Source organism: Trichosurus vulpecula, chromosome 7 (assembly GCF_011100635.1).
Source record: "Trichosurus vulpecula isolate mTriVul1 chromosome 7, mTriVul1.pri, whole genome shotgun sequence".
NCBI lineage: Eukaryota > Metazoa > Chordata > Mammalia > Diprotodontia > Phalangeridae > Trichosurus > Trichosurus vulpecula.
In genome coordinates, this window is record NC_050579.1 from 174,793,451 (window position 1) to 174,813,974 (window position 20,524).

The window sequence follows — 20,524 nt, forward strand, 5'->3', positions numbered from 1 at the left end:
GCATCTGGTGCTTCAGAACTAGGAAGACCCACATTCAGGTCCAGCCTCTGGAACACACTATGTATTGTTGTTGTTGTTAGTCCTTCATTCTCAAAGAAGACCATGACATCAGGGAGGTGATGCCATGACATGCAAGTGAAGTGGATTTAAGTAAAGGAGGGCTATGCAAAGTCACCAGCCTCACTTTCTCCTATGGAGCTATCTGGGTCCAGTGGCAAGATACAGATCAGGACAACTGGAAATGGCCCTGGAGGCAGTGGGAGACCTTGGCCTTTTTAAGTCTTTAACAGGTCTCAGTGGGACTGAGGCAATGCCCAGTAACCCTTGGCAAATCTCTTAATTTCTCAATGACCTCTTCAGCTCTCTATAACTTGAGTTGTATTGGTATAGAATGCTCCTTATATCAATGCAATAACATATCCAATCTCTATTTGTATCCTTTGCCATTATCACAGTGTCTGGCACATAGTAGGCATTCAATAAATGTCTGTGAATTGATATAATGACTTTTCTATTCAATAATCTCTAATTAGATTAATTAAATTGGTTACTGGGTAGTATAATAAAGTGTTAAAAGGAAAATTCTTCATTTGGGCTTTCACCCTGATTAAGAGGCCAAATTCAGGTAGTGAGGGTCAAGCTGAAAATTTTAACTTAAAATAAAAACTGTATTTATATAAATGAAAGGATGCTCGAGATGGGTAGAAAAAGCACATAAAAATGTCTAAGGTTTCAATCATGTAATGTGGGAAATAAATCCATCTAGTGACTCAATTCTGGATCTAGCTCAGTTCCCTTTCTATTCAATTGTGGGTCTAGTCCAGTTTCTGTCTTTTGAGAAAATTTTATTCAATTGTGGGAATTGTGAGAAAACTTTTATTGCATTCTTTGAACTTAGCCCTGCATGGCTGGGAAACTCAACCATCTCTACCTGCTGCTTGGAGACCCTTAACTAAGGGTCTAGGTTATGCTACCAGAAATCCAGTCAGATCTGAAGACTGGTACAAGTTTTCTCACAATTATACATCTCAATCAACCCATATATCTTATCTGATAACCGGCCCTATACTAGTTAATCAGTTACAGTTTCCTTGTTCCTTTGATTGAATACAGGCACTTGGTGGGGGGGTAGGACACCTCTTTTTCTGACATCAGGGAGTTGTACCTGTTTATTCTTCCCCTACCAACTCAGAGAGCCCCTAATCTTTCCTGCAATTAGAAATCAGATGACCTAATTTTGTATGATGGTTTATATCTTGTCAACTGTTTGCTTTTAATCCATAAAAATCTGTCTCCCCCTGTATTTGGGGTCCAATGCCAAGACGAAGAGGCCTGGTCCTTACTTGTTATGTGAAATGAGAAAGATCTTTCTTATATATACCACTGGCATGCATTGCTTAATAAACTGATATCCTTGGAAGCTGGAACCTTTGTTTCCTCAGCCATTTCAATCAATTCACAGATTATGGTTGATTGTGCTATCTAATTATGATTAACTCAATTAAATGAGGATAGAATGAATAATGAAAAGGTCAGAAACTAGGAAAAAAGGTAATTATAAGTACTATGTTATGGGATTTAAAATAAAGACAAAACTTAGAGACACGGTATAACATAACATCAAATACCTTATAAAGTATAAAATCAGAAACAACCTTGAAATAAGTACTGAAAAATCTCCAAAACTTTTTGAAAACTGAACAGCCATTCCTTATAATCCTACACCATAACCAAGGAATAGAGACTCCTTAATGAAATTCACCTGATGTAAGTAAAAGAACATGAAATTTTAGAATAAAAGAAAATTGCTTTATGCTGTTTATAATAAACAAATAGAATTTGCTGCTTGAAGAGGTCATCGAGCCAACTCATGTGGCTGAATTTCAAAAAAAGGATTGAAGACTTCAGAATCATTAATATTGTGAGCTATGTCTTCATGGAAATGAGGACAAATTACATGCTTTGGAGCCCTCAATTCTCCACAGAAAAGGCTTGCCTACTGAACATAAATAACAAAATGACGGATGTCTTTACCCACTGCTCCTCCCCCACCACATGCTACATACAATTCTAATTCTATTGCCTTTAGAAGGAGGTAGAAATGGGGATAAGAACTTGAAAGTCTTTAGATCTAGATCAGAGACATCTTGAGGAACGATATAAGGTGGCAAGGAGCCAAAAGTCCCTCTCTCAGGGAACACTTGGGAGATTCAATCCAAAGATGAAGGACACTTGGTACTAGCAGGAAGAAGCTCTGTGGTATGGGCACTAGAACAAAGGTTAGCAGGGAAAGGGCTGACAAACTGGGCTGCAGTACAGGAAAGATCAGCCCCCTGGGGGTAATGGTTGAGCCGAAGAAGCACACAGTTGGAGTACAAAACCTCAGGGGGTCCAAAATAAAGCTTTGTCGCTAGCTAACTTGCTGTGAGATGTGAATTTTCTTGGTCAGTAAATGCTGCCTCTTTTTGTAGTGGTATGAATGTGCCTATGCACACTACTGCACATCCCCTACAGAGTCTTGCAGAGCTACCAGGCTAGGATATATGGTTACGGCTGATGGGATAGGGCCTGGAGCACTGAAAAAATGCGGAGTTGTGACCAGGTTTCCAAATCTCATCTCTCCTCCCACCCCCACCCCCCCAGACCATATCTCTCCCTAAAATCAGAAGGGAAGCTATTTCTATTGTCATTGAGAGTCTAGGGTCTTTATTTTCTAAGAGGTCTTAAAGGCTGGTGGAAGAAGCTTAGGAGTCTTAGGTTTTATGTAACAAAGACCCAGTGAGTTCTTAAGGAAATGGAAAGGTGGAGTTGGCCAGGTGAGTAAAGTCAAATGAGATATTTGCAAAGTGCTTAGTATAGTGACAGGAACTTAATAAATGTTTATTCCCTTCCCTGTCTCCCTCAAACACCATTTAATAGTTCCTGGAGAAGATTAGCTAAAGTAGATAGCCAGATCTGCTTTCCAAGGTTTACCTCAGTAGTGGTTTCCCCTAAAATTCTGTAGCAATCGAGTTCTTTTCCTGTCTCTCTGATTACTCTTTCTGGCCCCTTTGCTGGATCACCATCCAAGCCATCCTCCTAACTAGGAAGGCTCTATCCTAGGCCCTCTTTTTTTCTTTTCGTTTTTTCCTTATTGAAGTCATTACTTCCCATAAGTTAATTTCTCGTCTCTATACAGTTGACTCCCAAGTCTATAAATCCATTCCTGGTCTGTCTCTTGAGTTCTAGTTCTGGATCACCAACTCTTTGCTGGGCACATCCATGACACAAAAAATGTTAAGAACCTCTGTCTTACTGTACATGTATAACCTATATCAAATCACTTGCCTTCTCAATAAGGGAGAAAATTTGCAACTCAAACATTAAAAAAAAAAGAATGTTAAAGATTGTTTTTGCATGTAATTGGGGGGAAATAAAAAAAATTAAATCATTTTGAAAAAGAACCTCTGTCCTAGTTGGAATAGTTGAGTTTTATCTCAAGAGAACAAGACCAAGTAATCAAGAATGGACTTCTGAACTTGCTCCTTGATGCACAGCCTATCATCAAGGATAGGTAGGTGGGATGATTATTGTATAAAGAGGGGAATCTGATGGGCAGCCCATGTGTACTTATGTAGTACCCAAAGAATATTTAAAAAAAAAGGCTTTAAAAGCTCTGAGGAACACCTTCAGTTCAAGTAACTGTGTATCTCTGACTCCAGGAGTAGAGCAGAGTCTCAGTTCTAGCTTCTAGCTGGAGGCCTATAGTAAAATAACCAGACCAAATTGGGGCATGCTGTTCTGTCACTGCAAAACTTTCCAGTTGTCTGACAGTGGCCGAGTCCAGGAAGTCTATTAGAACTACAACCAGGGACAAGCTAATGGGTACGTTTCACAAAACCCAAACCTAGGTAGGGAACTTGTAGAGCTCAGATTAAGAGGGTAGAAATTAGAATTTGTTCTTGATCAAATTACTTTGGGAGCACTGAAGGTTTATAGGTCCCCAGTCAAAAGTGTCTCTGAAATCCTAGAATAACACAACATTGAATACCCCGCCCCAAAAGCAGCAGTAGGATCAACTTTGACATTTCCTTAAGAAGTATAAAGAGCCTGACCTTAAATCAAAGCCTAAAATTTGGAAGTAGCATGGGAAAAATGTGCAAACAAGGAAGAAAAAGTAGAATACTATCATAAAAATCTATTATAGTAGCAGGGATGTCTAAAATGAAAAACTAGAAGAAGTGATTTACTCCAAAACATCTACTAGGAAAGCATCAAAGAAAAACCACAGCTTAAGCACAAGTTCAGATAGAATTCCCAGACAACTATGCAGCAAGAGTTTTTTTTAAAAAAAGCTTAAATTAAAAAAAATTTTTGAGCTATACATGAAGAGACGCAGAGAAAAAGAGGAAAGGGTGGGGCTGGCTGGCACAGTAGATAGAGCACTGGATCAGGAGTAAGGAAGACAAGTTCAGATCCGGCCTCAGACACTAGCTGTGTGATTCTAGGCCAAGTCACTTAACCCTGTTTGCCTCAGTTTCCTCATCTGTAAAATGAATTGGAGATGGAAATGGCAAACCACTCCAGTATCTTTGCCAAGAAAACCCCAAATGAGTCACAAGAAATCAGACATGATTGAAATGACTGAACAACAAATATATATTTTGATGATCTTCAAAGAAGAATAGACAGAGAAGTAAAGAGGAATACCCTAGAGAGAGGGAAGAAGAGAGGAAAATCATCACACATAACTGAGGTTCACTAATAGAAGTATACAATGAGGAAGAAAGGGTAGGGAGAATGGGCAATACTTGAACCTCATTCTCATCTGAACTTGTCAAAAGAAGGGAAGAATACACACACAAAGAGTTGAGTGCAAAAAAAACCCCATCTCCTTTAAAAGGTAAACTGGAAGGAAAGAAGAGAAGGGGAGGAGCAATAAGAGGGAGAGCAGATTAAGAGTGGGATGAATTTTAAACAAAAGGAACTCTGAATAAGGAGAGCGAAAGGAACACACAAGCGGAACAAAGAAGAAATGTATTGTATTTTTATTAGACTGTTAAATATTTCCCAATTTCTTCTTAATCGTGTTCTGGCCTCACTTGGGAGTTATGTAGATAGTTTATGGCCAGCAGGAGATTGATGTCTCTGTTTTAGAACATATCAAATTGTATAGGTTTCAATAACTACCCCATATTCTTTAATTTTGCAGTTCCCCCAAACAAAATGGGTTTACATCTCCCCTACAACACTCAGCTCAGTATAACCAATGAGAATGGTTATTCTTGAATACATATTACTTTATTTTGTTTTTTGTTCATTTTTGGTTTTTTTTTGGGGGGGGGCAGGACAATTGGGGTTAAGTGACTTGCCCAAGGTCACACAGCTAGTATATGTGTCAAGTGTCTGAGGCCACATTTGAACTCAGGTCCTCCTGACTCCAGGGCTGATGCTCTACTCACTGCACCACCTAGCTGCCCCACACATATTTCTGTAAAAGAAAGAGGTGAATAACTGTGTGGCAGGGTGTGGACAAAAAGCCTGCCATTAATTTCTGAGCTATCTTTGACATCTAAATGTTCAGATCTTCAGCCTTTCAATGATTTAGCTCACAGAGCGGCTAACACAGGAGGATTAAGGACCCATAAATTTGAAAGTTTGGCTGAATATTAACAATATGACAACTGATTTGACAAAGTTGTTTAAAAATTGTTGCATTATAAATTTCCATGAATTCAAAATAAATAACATGACATAACAATCTCATAGAATGCTAAAGCCAGAAGTAATAGAATTCATCTAATCCAATCTCCTCTATATACGGATTAAGAAACTGAGACCCAGAGAAGTTCAGTGATTAAAGTCACATAGGTCATTGATATTTTGCATTATATGATTGCTTCCTTCTTGACCTGTTTCTTAGGCCCTGAGAATAAACTCTTTGTAACACTGCCTGGGGTTTTGATCCAAACCCACACCAGGGATTAGGGCAAAGTGGTGTAAACAAAAATGTCTAAAAATTAAACAACCTCAAAAAGTTTAGAATACACTTACTGGAAGTCCCCTACAAAGAATGTAAAATCCCTGAATAAAAGGAAAAGTGGAAGCATAATCACTCTTATGCACATATTTAAGTCTTGTATTACTTGGACAATAAACACACAGCTATAAAATTCAATGTGATGAAAAATTCAAGTCACACATTCAATCTAGACTCTTTTGGGAGGCAAAATACACGTGATAGCTATACTTAATGTAGTGCATGCTTTTGTTGATCAACAAAGAATAAACATTAATACTGATAAAAGAGTTAATTTAACATTTTACATTACAGCAAAATGATTCAAACATAAAGTATTTCTTCACATAGCAAGGGCTGATTGTAATGATGAAAGATTTTGAAAATCAGATTTATAGATTTATTTCTCCATCAGCAAGAAATGAATATGCTAAAATAGAAAAGATTCAGCCCCACTTTAGATATAGCTACAATATTACCCCATATCAAGTAAAGTGGCTTATTTTTAGTGTGAGATAGGATTCAAGAATTTTTAAAATTTGTAAAAACACAATTGCATGGGTCATATGACTAACAAGATGGAGGACCGGCTATTAACTCTAGTACTCATTAACTATTAAAAACTCTCCAAAAAAGGAGTCATGTACTATAGTTAGAGTAATTACACCAATATCTTCAGAGCAAGATACCAAGAAGGCTAGTAAGGTAACACCCTTGTGAAATAACAGCAGAGATTTCTAATCTCTAATTTCTTTACTCAGTACCAACTTTCTTCTTCACCAGCTTCCATATTCTTTGGAAGTGTACACAACCTGACCCATCAGCTTGTTTTCTGTGATCCACTTGGCAATTTTCCTGATATCACCATGGTTTCTTATCAGTATACCTTGCCCTCGCCAACATCACACCATTCAGTTGCTACAGGAAACAGACTTCAACCCTGCCCACATACTTGTGGAGAAAAGTGAATCATAGGAAGGTGAGAGCATACTCTATGAGTGTACTCTGGGGCAGCAGCCAGACAACTAATGAATCTGAAGGAACCAGAGTAGGGCAACAGCATGTATATGTGGCTGCTCTAGGCCTGAAGGAAAGGAGATCTAGATAGGCATCTAGCTGAGATCAGTCTTGTACTCCTAGATAACACTTTGATCAAGGACTGAAGATTTTGAAGAGTGAATTCCCCAGTGTGGGAGGAAATTGAGACTCTATGAGATCCAGCTGCTGTGGGAGCCACGGTCAATGGGGCACCAACGGACTTTAAGAAAAAAAGGCTAAAACTTTCAAAGATCTTAGAAAGAAGGAAATTCAGTCAAAAATCTAGAGTAAACTAGAAAGGAAGATGGTTACCTAACTTCTAAATGACAAAAATGTCTCTGAAAATCTTGAAAGAGAAAGGAAATTAAACTATCCCTGGATGAAGCCTAGATTGCTGGGGATACTCAAGATAGCATGGAATTGCAGTAGGATGCTCCTTCATGGTTCAAGATAGAAATAAAACTCTTAAAAGAAGATTTAAAAGAAAAAAATGGCAGAGTTTATGGCCTGCCCAGCAGAAATAATTAGCACAGTGGTGAGTATCCTCAAAGGAGTAAAGGAGAGAGCAACATTTTGGGAATACTAATATACTTAATTAAAGGATAATCTATTAAAAAACAAAAATAATGTTGTAAAAGCACATTATCTCTATTTAAAAATGATATTTAAAAGATCTTTTAAAAATCTCAAATACAAAGGAAAGCCATCAGAAGCTGCAGAAGGGAAGAGAATAACATTATGAAAAAGCAAAGGACCTCAAGATGCAACCAAAAATGACACAATCTAGAAGTTTGAGCACAATCAATGATGAAAAAATATGGAAATTACCTCACGTCCAGAGACAATTAAAAGAAAAAAAAACAGAATCAGAAAGGCACCTATGGGACTAAAAAAGAACAGCAAAAAAGAAATAATCACAAAGGGACCATTAAGAGATTTTTTCAAAATATTTATAAGAGATGATAAAGATGAAAGTGAAATAGGAAAAATGATAGTCAATAAACATTTAGTAGGCACCTATTATGTGCAGGAACTGCGCTAAACTCTGGGGATGTAAATTTAAAAAGAGAAGTATAATCTCTGCTCTCAAGAAGATTACAGTCTTATGCAGGAAGACAATACACAAAAGAAAGCTAAAAATGAGAGGGGGGAAAAGTACACAGCTTACACCTAAACTAACAAAATAACAAGCATTAACAAAATATTACAAATAACAAAAATCTGTAAATAACTTAAAATCAGAAAAAGGAAATAGAACTAGCCAAATACCAAAGGAAACAAATGGATTAATGGTAGAATTCAATTAACGCCAATATGACACAAATATTATTCAGACTACTGTTTATACAGACATACTATCAAACAGTTACAGAAATTTATCCAAGAAATCATTCACTATGACCAAGTTGGTTTTGTACTAGGGAGATAAAGATGATTCAATATTAGGAAGGCAATCAAAATCATATCAAAAACTAAACTATCCCAAAACATATGATTAAGTTAACAGATGCAGAAAAAAGCCTTTGAGAAAACATACTAATATATATGAAAACCAAGTATAAAGATAGCAGGACCTTTTAAAATGTCATAAAAATCTATCTATAACCAAAAGGATGCATCATATGTGACGGCATATGAGATTTCTCAATAAATAAGTTAAAACAACTGTATATGGAACTCACAGATAGAATGATAGATTTAGAAATGAAAGGAACCTTAGAGATCATCTTGACTAGCCTATCTATTTTAAGATAGGTAAACTGAAGCTTATAAAGGTTAAATGACTAATCCAAGCTCAAATATTGACAGATTTGGGACTGAAACAGGTCCTCCAATCCCCAAATTGGATTCTTTCCATTGCCCAAAAATCTAAGCAGGGGTGAGGAACCTTTAGGCTCAAGACCAGAATTGTTCTGCAAAGTTTGGATTTGGTTAAAGGGCTGCATTTGAGGACCCAGAGGGACACATATAGATAGCCTCAAGGCCGCAGGTTTCCCATCCTGGATCTAAATTTATATCTACAGCAAAGTGCAATGAGGGTCTGAAATGATTATACACATAATTTAGTCAAATAAAGACATTTTTATATGCATTAGCCACATGAACGAAGTAAAAGTAAAGCCTCCTACATATAATACATGAATTTACAAAAACTCAAATTCTTGAAATCTCAGAATTGAATGATCATGAGATTGTAGACTAGAGCTGAAAGGAATCTTATAGGTCATTAAATTTGAAGTTCTTATAATGGTAGCTAATATTTATATAATGCTTAAAGATTGGCAAACTACTGGACATAGACAGGTGCTATTATCATCTATATTACAGATGAAACTGAGAGAGGTTAAGTGACTCACTTGCCCAGGGTCACACAGCTATTAAATTCCTGAAGTAAGACTCAAACTTACATCTTTCTGACTCCAAGGTTCAGTTCCAGTATGCCACCTAGTTTCCTCAATTTAACAGATAAGGAAACTGAGGTACAGAAAAGGTAAGAGGCTTGATCAATGTCACAAAATAGCGTCAGAGGCAGTATGAGACTTCATAGGTCATCTATTTATCCTCCACAATACTCCAAAAGTCATGGGCTTTTACGGGGAATCCATTCTACAATACAATAATTTAAGTAAAATCCACATTTTACTTAAATAACTGCTATGATGGGGACCTCACCAAAATGAGACCTTTCAATCTCACTTCACTAGTTCAAGCCTTCATATTATGTAATATAAGGATTAGCAACATTCCAGAAATGGGGGTCACATTATTGGTTCCTATTCTTCTCAGACACTTACTAGCTGTGTGACCCTGGGCAAGTTATTTAACAATGTTTGCCTCAGTTCCTCATATGCTAAAATGATCCCCGGAAGAAAAAGGCAAACCACTCCAGTATTTTTGACAAGAAAACCCCAAATGGGGTCATGAAGAGCCAGACACAACAGAAATGACTAAACAACAACAAATTCTTCTGACATGATACAGGGATGAGAAGGGTGCAAGGTGGAATCTCTGAGTAGGTAAGAAACTTCATAGAAACCCTGTGGCTCAAAACTATTACCCTCACGCATTTCACCAGAATCTGAGAATGTGTCAAATGGAGAGCAGTAGGACACCTGAAATTACATGGACTTACAATCTGTTTCAGGGGACAGTTATGCTCTGGGTCTTTAAAAAGATGAGGTGGGGTGGGGGAAGAAAAAGAATATTAAAAACAAACATATGGACAAAAAAACCCCCAGATTTTGGGTGTGCATTGGGGAGGAATGTCTTTGAATAGGAGGGAAAAGGAGTAAGTTGAAGCAATAATAGTGTGAAGGGGTGTAAGAAACTTGGGAAAGGGGCAGCTAGATGGTGCAGTGAACAGAGTACTGGCCCTGGAGGTCAGAAGGACCTGAGTTCAAATCCGGCCTCAGACACTTGACACTTACTAGCTGTGCGACCCTGGGCAAGTCACTTAACCTCAATTGCCTTGCCTTCCCCCCGTCCCAACAAACAGAAAGAAAGAAGGAAAGAGAGAAACAAACAAACAAACAAACTTGGGAAGAAGCTGCACATGTTAAAACTAAAAGTATTGCTGTGTTGATGCTGGGGTCTGCAGTCCCAGATGCTATTCTGGATGAATGAGAGTATTTCTGTCAGGTGCTGTGTGATGTTCTTGGTCATAGAATCCCCCGCCCTCTCAACATGCTCATGCAATTATATTGGAGATGCGATTATTAGAAAAATCCTGGTGAGATTCTGTCTCTCATAGTATATATGCATGGCAAATTTATAAGCACCTTGGAACTTCTGAAGAAGAGAATAGGGAATGGGGCAAGAGCATGGAGCATGTGTGATAGCAGCATTAAAAGTGCTAGGCACCTAACAGACTCTTATCAGTTGAAAGGTTTAGTTTGGAGAAAAGAAGTCAGAGAGGATGTGGTGGTTGTCTTTTAAAAAAAACCTGGACAGAGATATAATATAGAAGTATTGGCATTATTCCATGTGAGGGAGACCTATAGGGAGTCAGATTTCAACTCAAAACAAGGACATTCTGTGGTGTGGACTGATTGAGATGACTAAGGAAACAAAGGTCCTAGCTTCCAAGGATATCAATTTAATAAGCAATGTATGCCAATTACATAACAAATTGGGACCAGGCCTTCTCAGCTTGGTGCTGGACCCCAAGTACAGGGGGAGACAGATTTTTATTCATTAAAAACAAACAATTAATAGGATATAAACCAGGACTTGAGATTAGGTAACTTGATTTCTAATTGGAGGAAAAATTAAGGGCTTTCCAAGCAGGGAGGGGAAAAGCAAACAAGTACAATAACCTGAAATCAGAAAAAGAAGTGTCCCACTCCCCACAAAATGCCTGTATTCAATCAAAAATACAAGGAAATACCAACTGACCGACCAAGTTTTTAGGTAAGACACATGAATTGCTTGTATAATTGTGAGAAAATTCCTTGCATCAATCTTTGGATTTGACTGAGTTTCTGGTCAGCATAACCTAGATCCTAAGGGTCTCTAGTAACAGTAGAGGTGGTCCAACTTTCCAGCCTTGCAAGGCTAGGTTCAAACAACACAATAAAGTTCCCTCACAATTCCCATAACTGAATAAAATTTTCTTATAAGAGAGAAATTCGACTAGACCTATAGTTGAATAGGAAGGGAGCTGAACAGAACTGAGTCACAAGATAGATTCAGTGCGGTTCACTTTATTCCCATAATTCCCTTAATTCTTCCTAAGAATAAGAGCTTTCCAAAATACAATAGGTTTCCTTGTAAAGCAGTGGGTTTTCCATCACGAGGTGTTCAAGCAGAGGTTGGATGACAACCTAGCAGGAATGTTTTAGAAATGGTTCATATGCTACACTATATAAACTATGACATAATTAATAATAATAATATATAATATAATAAATAATTTTATGACTATGAGTTCTATCATTGCTTTCTGTAACAAAACCTTCCCCACAGTCCCATGAATGATATGACTACAACCATAGAAACTGAATAGTAGGGGAGAAGGAACCTTAGAAATCATCTAGCCCACTATTTGTAACATTCAATGCCCTTAGTGGACTCATTTCTAAAAGCAATTCTTGGAAGATGGTAGAATTGCCGCCATCTTACAGCTGAGTGGGTGCCTTGGTTCAGCATATAATTAGAACATTAGTTTTGGGCTTTTTAAGTCTCACTGCTCCCTTTCATCAAACTTCCTAATTCTCTAACTCAGATGCACAAAAACATATCAAAGAGAAGGAAATCATTACCATTAATAAATAATTCCCAGACGTCTGGCCATCCCAATAACATCATGTTTGCAATACATAACGATTTTTTTTAAAACAGGGAAATGTACTAAGTAAAACTAAAAACCAAAAGATTACAAAGATTGTACTAGACTTAGAGTCAAAAAGATTATTAAAATCTAACTGCATGACAATGAGCAAGTCATTTAATTTCTTCGTGTTCTAGTTTCGTTATATGTAATCAGATATAATAATAATTCTACTCCTTTTTTCACAAGGTGAAGTTGGGGAAAAGTACTTTCTGACACTTAAAGTATTAGGTAAATGCTAGTTACCAGTTTTGCCACTACTACTGCTAGTACTACTACTGCTGCAGCTACTTGCCATTACTCCTCTTCCTCCTCCAGACTATTTATATAGTTTGGATGCCATCTTTTGCTTCTCTTCATGGAAATTTAGAGTTCCCAAGATAAGGAATTGCAGAATTTTGAACTTTGAAATTCATATTTACTGAGGAAGAAAAGTAGAAGAGTTGCTGTCAATGAATGAATCAACAAGCATTTAGTAAACTCCATGTCCAGAGGTTCTGAAACTTATTTGGCTCACTGTCCCCTTTAAAAAAAAATTACTCCCCATCTCCCTGGAGTTAGGTCAGATTAACTCTTTATTTTTATTCAATGCCCCCAATAGCACCTGAGGGTACTGACATGCTCCCCTTGATCCCTTTCCCCACATCGTTCCAGCACCCCCCCCAGGGGCAGTATAGCCAACTTTGAGAATCTATTTGTAGGCACTGAACAAGATGTAAAGAATGAAACAGTCTCTGTTTTCAAGCAGCTCACAATCTATGACAGTACCTAGTCCTCATTTAATGATAACAATGATTAGTTAAACAAAAATGCTGTAAGACATGTAGTAGCTAGCCCTGGTCAAGTGGGCACCAATGGTGATTACTGAGGGGAGGTGGATAGGGAGGGTATGATGATCTTCTACCATCATTACAATATTACAATTTAATGCATTCTTTCTACTTCCATTTATTCTCCACCTCAACACCCAGATCCCACCCCTACCTACAGTAGTCAGCCTCAAGTCCAATGGGTCCTACTGGTGATTGCTGAGGGTAGATGGACATATTATATCGTATTACAAATTAGCACATTATTTTCACTACTATTACTTCTTTATGCTTCCCCATCCCCAACATTTTTCCATCATCTGAATAAATAGAGAGCAAAGAAAAATTTCGAGTCTATACATAAATATGTTAAAGTATTGTCTCCCTGTGCTGATATGGAAATCAGATAAATATGCATCATTAGATTCATGCCATACTTAAGCATGGATGGCTATTTTATTAATATTTATTTAAATAATTAATGACCACAGCAGTCATGAGAATAGAGATACTGGCAAGTTCCTATGTGATATAATTTGAGAGATACTGTAACCTGGCCTCTCCTAGAAAACATAGTTCTCCTACTGGCCTATCATCCTACTATTCCCTTCTCTTATCATAACCTCAAATCATATTTCTAGTGCCACTTGTTGAAGAAATAGATGTTGTGCATGGTATTTGGAAGATCACTGTTAAAATATAAGTATTATCTTTGAGAGGAAAGGAGACTTGGGCTGTGGGATTGATGAGTTCTGCTATTAGCACATGTTAGTTTATAAAATTAACTAATTGTCATATTAGAAGGCACAACTAACCAGTTCTCCAAAACCAGATAATCCCCATCAGGGAATGGGAAGATGAGATAGGAGAAAATATTGGAGCATGGGGTGATTAGATAGAAGAATTACTATATTAACTGTAGTATTACTTTAAAATCAAGGGCATGGTCAGTTGGCTCAAAATTGTGAGATCAATGTTCACATGGGGAAGAGAAGATGTATAAACATGAATAATTTCTTTATTAAAAATAATTTTTAAAAGTCTCCAAGACTAATGGAAAACCTAACTATGTTAGTTCTGAAAGGAACTCAAAGAGAGAACCTTCAAGATCAAATACAAATTCAATGAGATAAACTATACATCCTGTGTGTATGTGTATCCATGAATACCCTTCTTTCCTCTCCATCTTTCTGCAACGTGATACTCAGAAAATAGCACAGGACTGGCAGTCAGAAGACATAGATTCTGATTCCAACTTTTCCACTTATGTGGTATACAACCTTAGGAAAGTCACTAAATGCATCTAGCTTCCAGTTTCTTAACTGATAAAATAAGGGGGTAGGAACAGATAACAGTGGCTTTTATAGCTCTAATATTCTGTTACTATCAGATTTCTAAAGCTTCACAATATATCTTCATACACTCAAAATATTGACTGTACAATGAACCAGCAATGGTCTTTCCACAGAGTGATTCTATAAGCAATGCCAGTAGGGTTTCTACAGGATAAATGTGCAAGTCAACTATGATACCAAGGGGAAAGTAAACAAACATTTCTTTACACAACATTTTCATTTTCTGGATGTCAAAATGCAGTTTCCTCCACTGAATATATTTCTGAAATGCTTAATGGATGTTTAGTGAATAAAGTTTTAAGGTACCTGTCAAAGTCTTTTCCCCAATGATATACATAAAGGGGTTGGACCAGATGATAAGGGCTCTTCTAGCTTTAACATTCTGTGATTTTAGGATTTCTAAAGCATCAGAGTATATCTTCATGTACTCAAATATTGACTATATAACTGAGCCAACCGCAATCTCTTCCATATAACTACTAATAACTCTGTGTGCGTGTACATATGCATATGTGTATGCATGTATGTTGTTCCCCCTTGTTTTCAGAGGACCAGTGACTTCACAGGGTGATGTCTTGACTTGCATGTGAATTGGATTTAAATGAGGAAAAGTTGTACAAAGTCATTAGCCTTACTCCCTCTTCCAGAGTCATCGAAATCCAGTGGCAGGACAAAAGTCAGGATGACTGGTTATGGCTTGGGATGAAGTGGATGACCTTGGCATCTTTGATGTCTGACCAAGCTCTAAGTGCTCCACAAGCCCTCACACCAGAGGTGCTAGTCCTCCCTAAACACCCCATACACATACATACATATTCATTTGTATATTCATATGTATGTATGAGGCAGAAGCTATGGCATAATAAATTAAGAATTGGCCTTGAACCCAGGAATATATGGGTTCAAGTCCAACCTCTGACAGATCCTGGCTCTGTGACCCTGGGCAAGTCACTTAACCTCTCAACAATATAGGAAACTCTCTAAGACTGTAAGTTTCAGAAAGATGTCATTCATAAACTTCCTCCTATACCTCCGATTTCTCTTTAGTACTCCCTCCTTTCCCCCAAAATATCCCTTCTCTCCTGGGGTACCTCAGTTCCTCTTTCCTATCCTGGCCCTTCATATTTCAGTCATCTTTCATACTCCTGTCCCCATGCTCTGTCTTTCCCTCAAACAACCATACTAATGGTAATGGATATAATACTGATGCTACATGCCATCCTTTAGAATGAACATAGATCATATTCACACATTTCAAAGAAATCATTTCGAGGCCATTACACAGCCTGTCAAATCTGTACTATTGAGCACTTCTAAATCTGCATATCACTGAAATAATATACGAGAAAATTCCACAGTCTTTCACACAGACATATATTATCCTTCAGAATTATAATTATATACATAGTTTCAAGGCAATGTGTATAGTCACTTTAAGTGGCAGTTGTCACTTGATAATATAAAATTCTCTCTCAGGTTGGGGTTGGGCATTGTAAATGAGCTGGTAGATTCCTAACACATTCTTACACAGAGAATTGCTACCCCCCTGCACAGGTTTCATCATGTTATATATCCTCATAATTTCTGGGTGTACTCTAGGCTTCTCTTGGAAAGTGGGAATGGTGTAGGGCAAAGAGGGAGCCTCATTTAAGGAGCAATTGTGTGGTACAGAGAAAACAGCAGGATTTGGAATCAGAAGACATGAGGTAGAAACCCAGCTTGATGACCTGACACCTACATGACCTAGAGTTAGTCATTTAAGTTGTATGATTTTGAGTTTTCTCATTTGGAAAATCTGAGGACATCGGACTCCATGGCATCTCAGGTTCCTTCTAGTATTAAATCCATGAGCCTTTTGATCTTTTGATCATAGATTTCTCACACACCTCTGACCCGCTATAAAATAGGTCTGACTGATTACAGAGCAATGTGACAATTCCCAGGAACTCATTCCCACCTAGGTTCACCATTTAACTACACAGGAAAATTCAGTGTTACCTGTCAACCTAGAGATTTCAATGCATACTTCCTCTGAGATTAAACAGAATAATTAAAAATGATAAATCAATTAACAGGACTGGCAACTGGCGGTTCATAGCTAAGTGAAAGCGGAAATATGAGATGACAAAGAAAGCTTTTTTTCTCTTCAACCCTGACACTGACTTACTAACATCCTTTCAAAAGACACTAAATCCTTCTTGTACACACAGTCTCATACAATTAAAAACCTGTTGACTGAGGTTTTGGTTTGTTCTGTTCTACTCTTATAAAGGATTATGCTGGACAAGCCTAAGTATGAGACATCTTTAAATATATAAATATTTAAAAACATAAATACTTCTCTGTTGTTCTATTGGAAGGAAGTAAATTCATTATTTAAAAAGTTTTCAAGAATTAAGAACATTAACATTTAATTAACAGTATGACATCAATTATACATAATTCTATGTAATATATTTATTTTTAAGAACACAAAGATATAATATAAAAGTATGCAAAAGAAACAGTGTCTCAAAGGACAATACCCTCTCAACTTTTTGTGGTCATTTAACGTGTGTCCTTTTAATCTCTGTAAATTTGTGGTTAAGATGTATAGAAAAGAAAACACACATACAGTTGGTTTTGTTGTGTGGTTTGAGTATTAGCTTACAAAGGAAGTTAAATCAAATTTTATTCAATGCAGTATATTTAAAAAATGAACTACTGAATAATATTTATTAGTTTTCCACTGACTTGTCTATTAAAGAACACACAACAATTTCAAAGGCTAGTTTAGAATTCAATTAATATAGTGCTATATATACTATATACACATATCTGTATATGTGTATGGAGAGAGAGATTATGGGTTCTTTCCACTAAGTTTTCTAGCCTGTGCTAATTATTAATCATTATATGTATTCACAAGAAAGTAGCTTCCTCTAAAAACCTCCCCTTGTATACGTATACATTTATATCCATATTCATGTATATATCTCTTGATATTTATTTATAGAACATACAATATAGATCTATACATATGTATACATGCATTCACATACATATAGGCATGTTTGGCATGTGTGTGTTGTGTGTATATACACAAATATGCATGTGTATATTCACATGTGCCATATATTAATAATTCAACGTGTGTGTGTGTGTTATATGTGTGTAGGTATTGTGAATGTATTAGGGACACACTGGATTTGGTGAGAAAGAGCATGGTGTAATGGATAGAGTGCTAGACTTGGAATCAGGAAGACCTGAGTTTGAATCCCACCCCCTACCCCCCGCCCAACACTTACTGCCTGTTTGACCTTGGACAAACATTTAACCTATCTACATCTCAGTTTCCTCATTTCAAAAATTGGTGGTAACAATATTAATAGAACCAACCATGTAGGCTTATTTTGAAGCTCAAAATAGATAATGTAGATAAGTACCATATCAATTCCAGTTCTATGAAATCATGATTTGTGTCAGACAATCAAAATATAAGCATGAAAAGAGACCTATTTTCTGACTTCAGAGCTATAGATGAGGTTCATTACAAGGAACTGAAAATTCTACGTACTTTTTACATGCTACAGTACATAAATGTATAAAAAAAACCCTAAAATACCACACACTGTGAGCCTATTGTAGTTCACTGCCTTTCTCATTTTCATGAATTTGGTAAGCCTTTTTTATTTTGATAATATCACTAAAAATGTTAGGACTATGAATGGAAATTTTGTCCACTGTTTTTCTCCAAGATGTGTTAGTGAGAAACTGTTCCTCACATTTTATGTGAAGTACAAAAGTACAAAAACACAAAAGGTGCAGGGGAGGGGAAGGAGACATGGAACCAGAGAAATAAGTATATTTTCAGTATGAAAGTGATGAAGCTATCTTTGGGCCACAAAATCTACTCACTTTCCATACTGGCAGAGCACTTAAATAGTAAGAACATTCCAAGTGAGACACAGAGAAATGAAGTGATATATCCAAAGACCTTCTACAGAATACCAGTGGTGTGACTGTGGAATAAGTCAAATGTGGGAGGCAAACTGGAAAGTGCTTCCAGGGCTTCCAACCCAACTACCACTAACACATATGGGAAGCTTTATACCTAAAGGAAAGTTTATACTGAAGCTGATTGACATAGGTCAGCTTGATTCCACACATGTACATGTCCTCAGAATCCATATCACACCAAACACACAAGAACTGAGGGAAATGTACCTTGAAGCATTTCAGGAAAAAAAAATTGCCTGCTTAGGCTTAGATGAGATGACTGGATGATTTTACTGATCTTTTAATTAAAGATCTCACTAGTATAGTCATTCTTCTAAAAGCTTTACATTCTTCATTCCATTTATTCCTACAGTATCCTTTGAAGTTGAAATTATAATTCACAAAGGGTAAATCACGTCTAAAGTCACTGACTGGAAGATATGCAGGACTTAAAACACCTATACCTTGCATCCTGAGTCTTGTTGAAGCCATCTTTCTACTCAATAAATCCTGATCTATAATGCAATTCAGACTATTTCTAGGTGATATCTTAAGATATAATTATATAAATATATAATATAATAATACAATACAATATAATATAACATAACATATATGATAGAAGTATAATATAATACATAAATATTATATAAATTAATTGAAGGCAACTGTTTGCCATTTACCTGAGCTACACTGACTTTTAACATTTTACATATAGACAAGAGAAATAACTCTCACATTCTTATAGGTGTCGTTAAAGAATAAATTCTCCTTTAGGGTAAGAGTCCTTGTACAGATAGGTCCTCAATGAATTTTAGTTGAATTTTATGAGGAGGGAAAAAATTATATGGCATTATTATATCAATTTAAAACCTTTCTTTTTACAAACAGTACCATAAGTAATAGATATTTCAGATGAAGTAATATTCAATAATAAATTCTTCAATTTTATTTTTATGAAAAGTTCATTTCTGAAGTATTTACTTAAAGTTAACTGGCACCATTTAAGAAATCAAGAGTAGGATCTATAATTGGAATTTAGGCCATATGTAGACAATTTAGTTATGAATATCAGAAAGATTTATTTTCTTTGTGCCAACAATGGGTAGAAAATAAGTGTTATTTCCCTGGAGGTCAAAGACACTGAAATAAATAATTTTCATATAATTCAAAGGCTTTGTGATTTTGATTCTATCCAGGACAAGTGATACATGGATTTTTCACAATTTCAGCATTCATTCAACCCAATTTAATTAAACAAATATTTATTAAGAACTTACTATGTGTAAGACACTAAATAGGAGCTGGTGACATAAAGAGGAAAACTACATGGCTGCTGCTCTCAAGATGCTTAAAATTCTAATAGGGAAGGGTGATTTGTCTAGAGGGACCTTAACTCCACTCATTTTGTTTCACCCCTCTTGATTTACTGGTTTGTCCTTTGTTCTCAAAGAGGACCATGACATCAGGAAGAGGTTGCCATGACTTGCAAGTGAACTAGATTTAAGTGAGGGAGGGCTGTGTAAGGTCATGAGCCTCACTTTCTCCTCTGGAGAAGCGGCCAGATATAGATCAGGACAATGGGAGATGCCCCCCTTTTGATTCATTAACAAATAACTCAAAAGCCCCTATCAAGAAGCCTTCCTCAATTCCCAGACTCATTGGTGACCATTTATTTCATCCTAAGACTTCTTATTTTGTACCTAATGCACTCATCAGCTACTGCTTTGTAGGTGTCAAATCCCACCATTCTAAGTTCCACAAAAGAAGGGACTGTGGCTTACATAAAGGTTGCATCTCTCCCAAGGCCTTGTACAGAAGGTGCTTAATAAGTGTTTCTTGGATTGAATTATTTCTCACAAGGTATTGAAATGCAAAGGTAGCACACCTTAATAATGTTTTTGCTGACTTTCAATTAAATTTTTTCAGGAAATATTATAAAACTTAGCTACCAAAATAACCTTTCCAATGCCATTTCCAAGCTCGGACCTTCAATATTTCCCTATTTCCCATACAT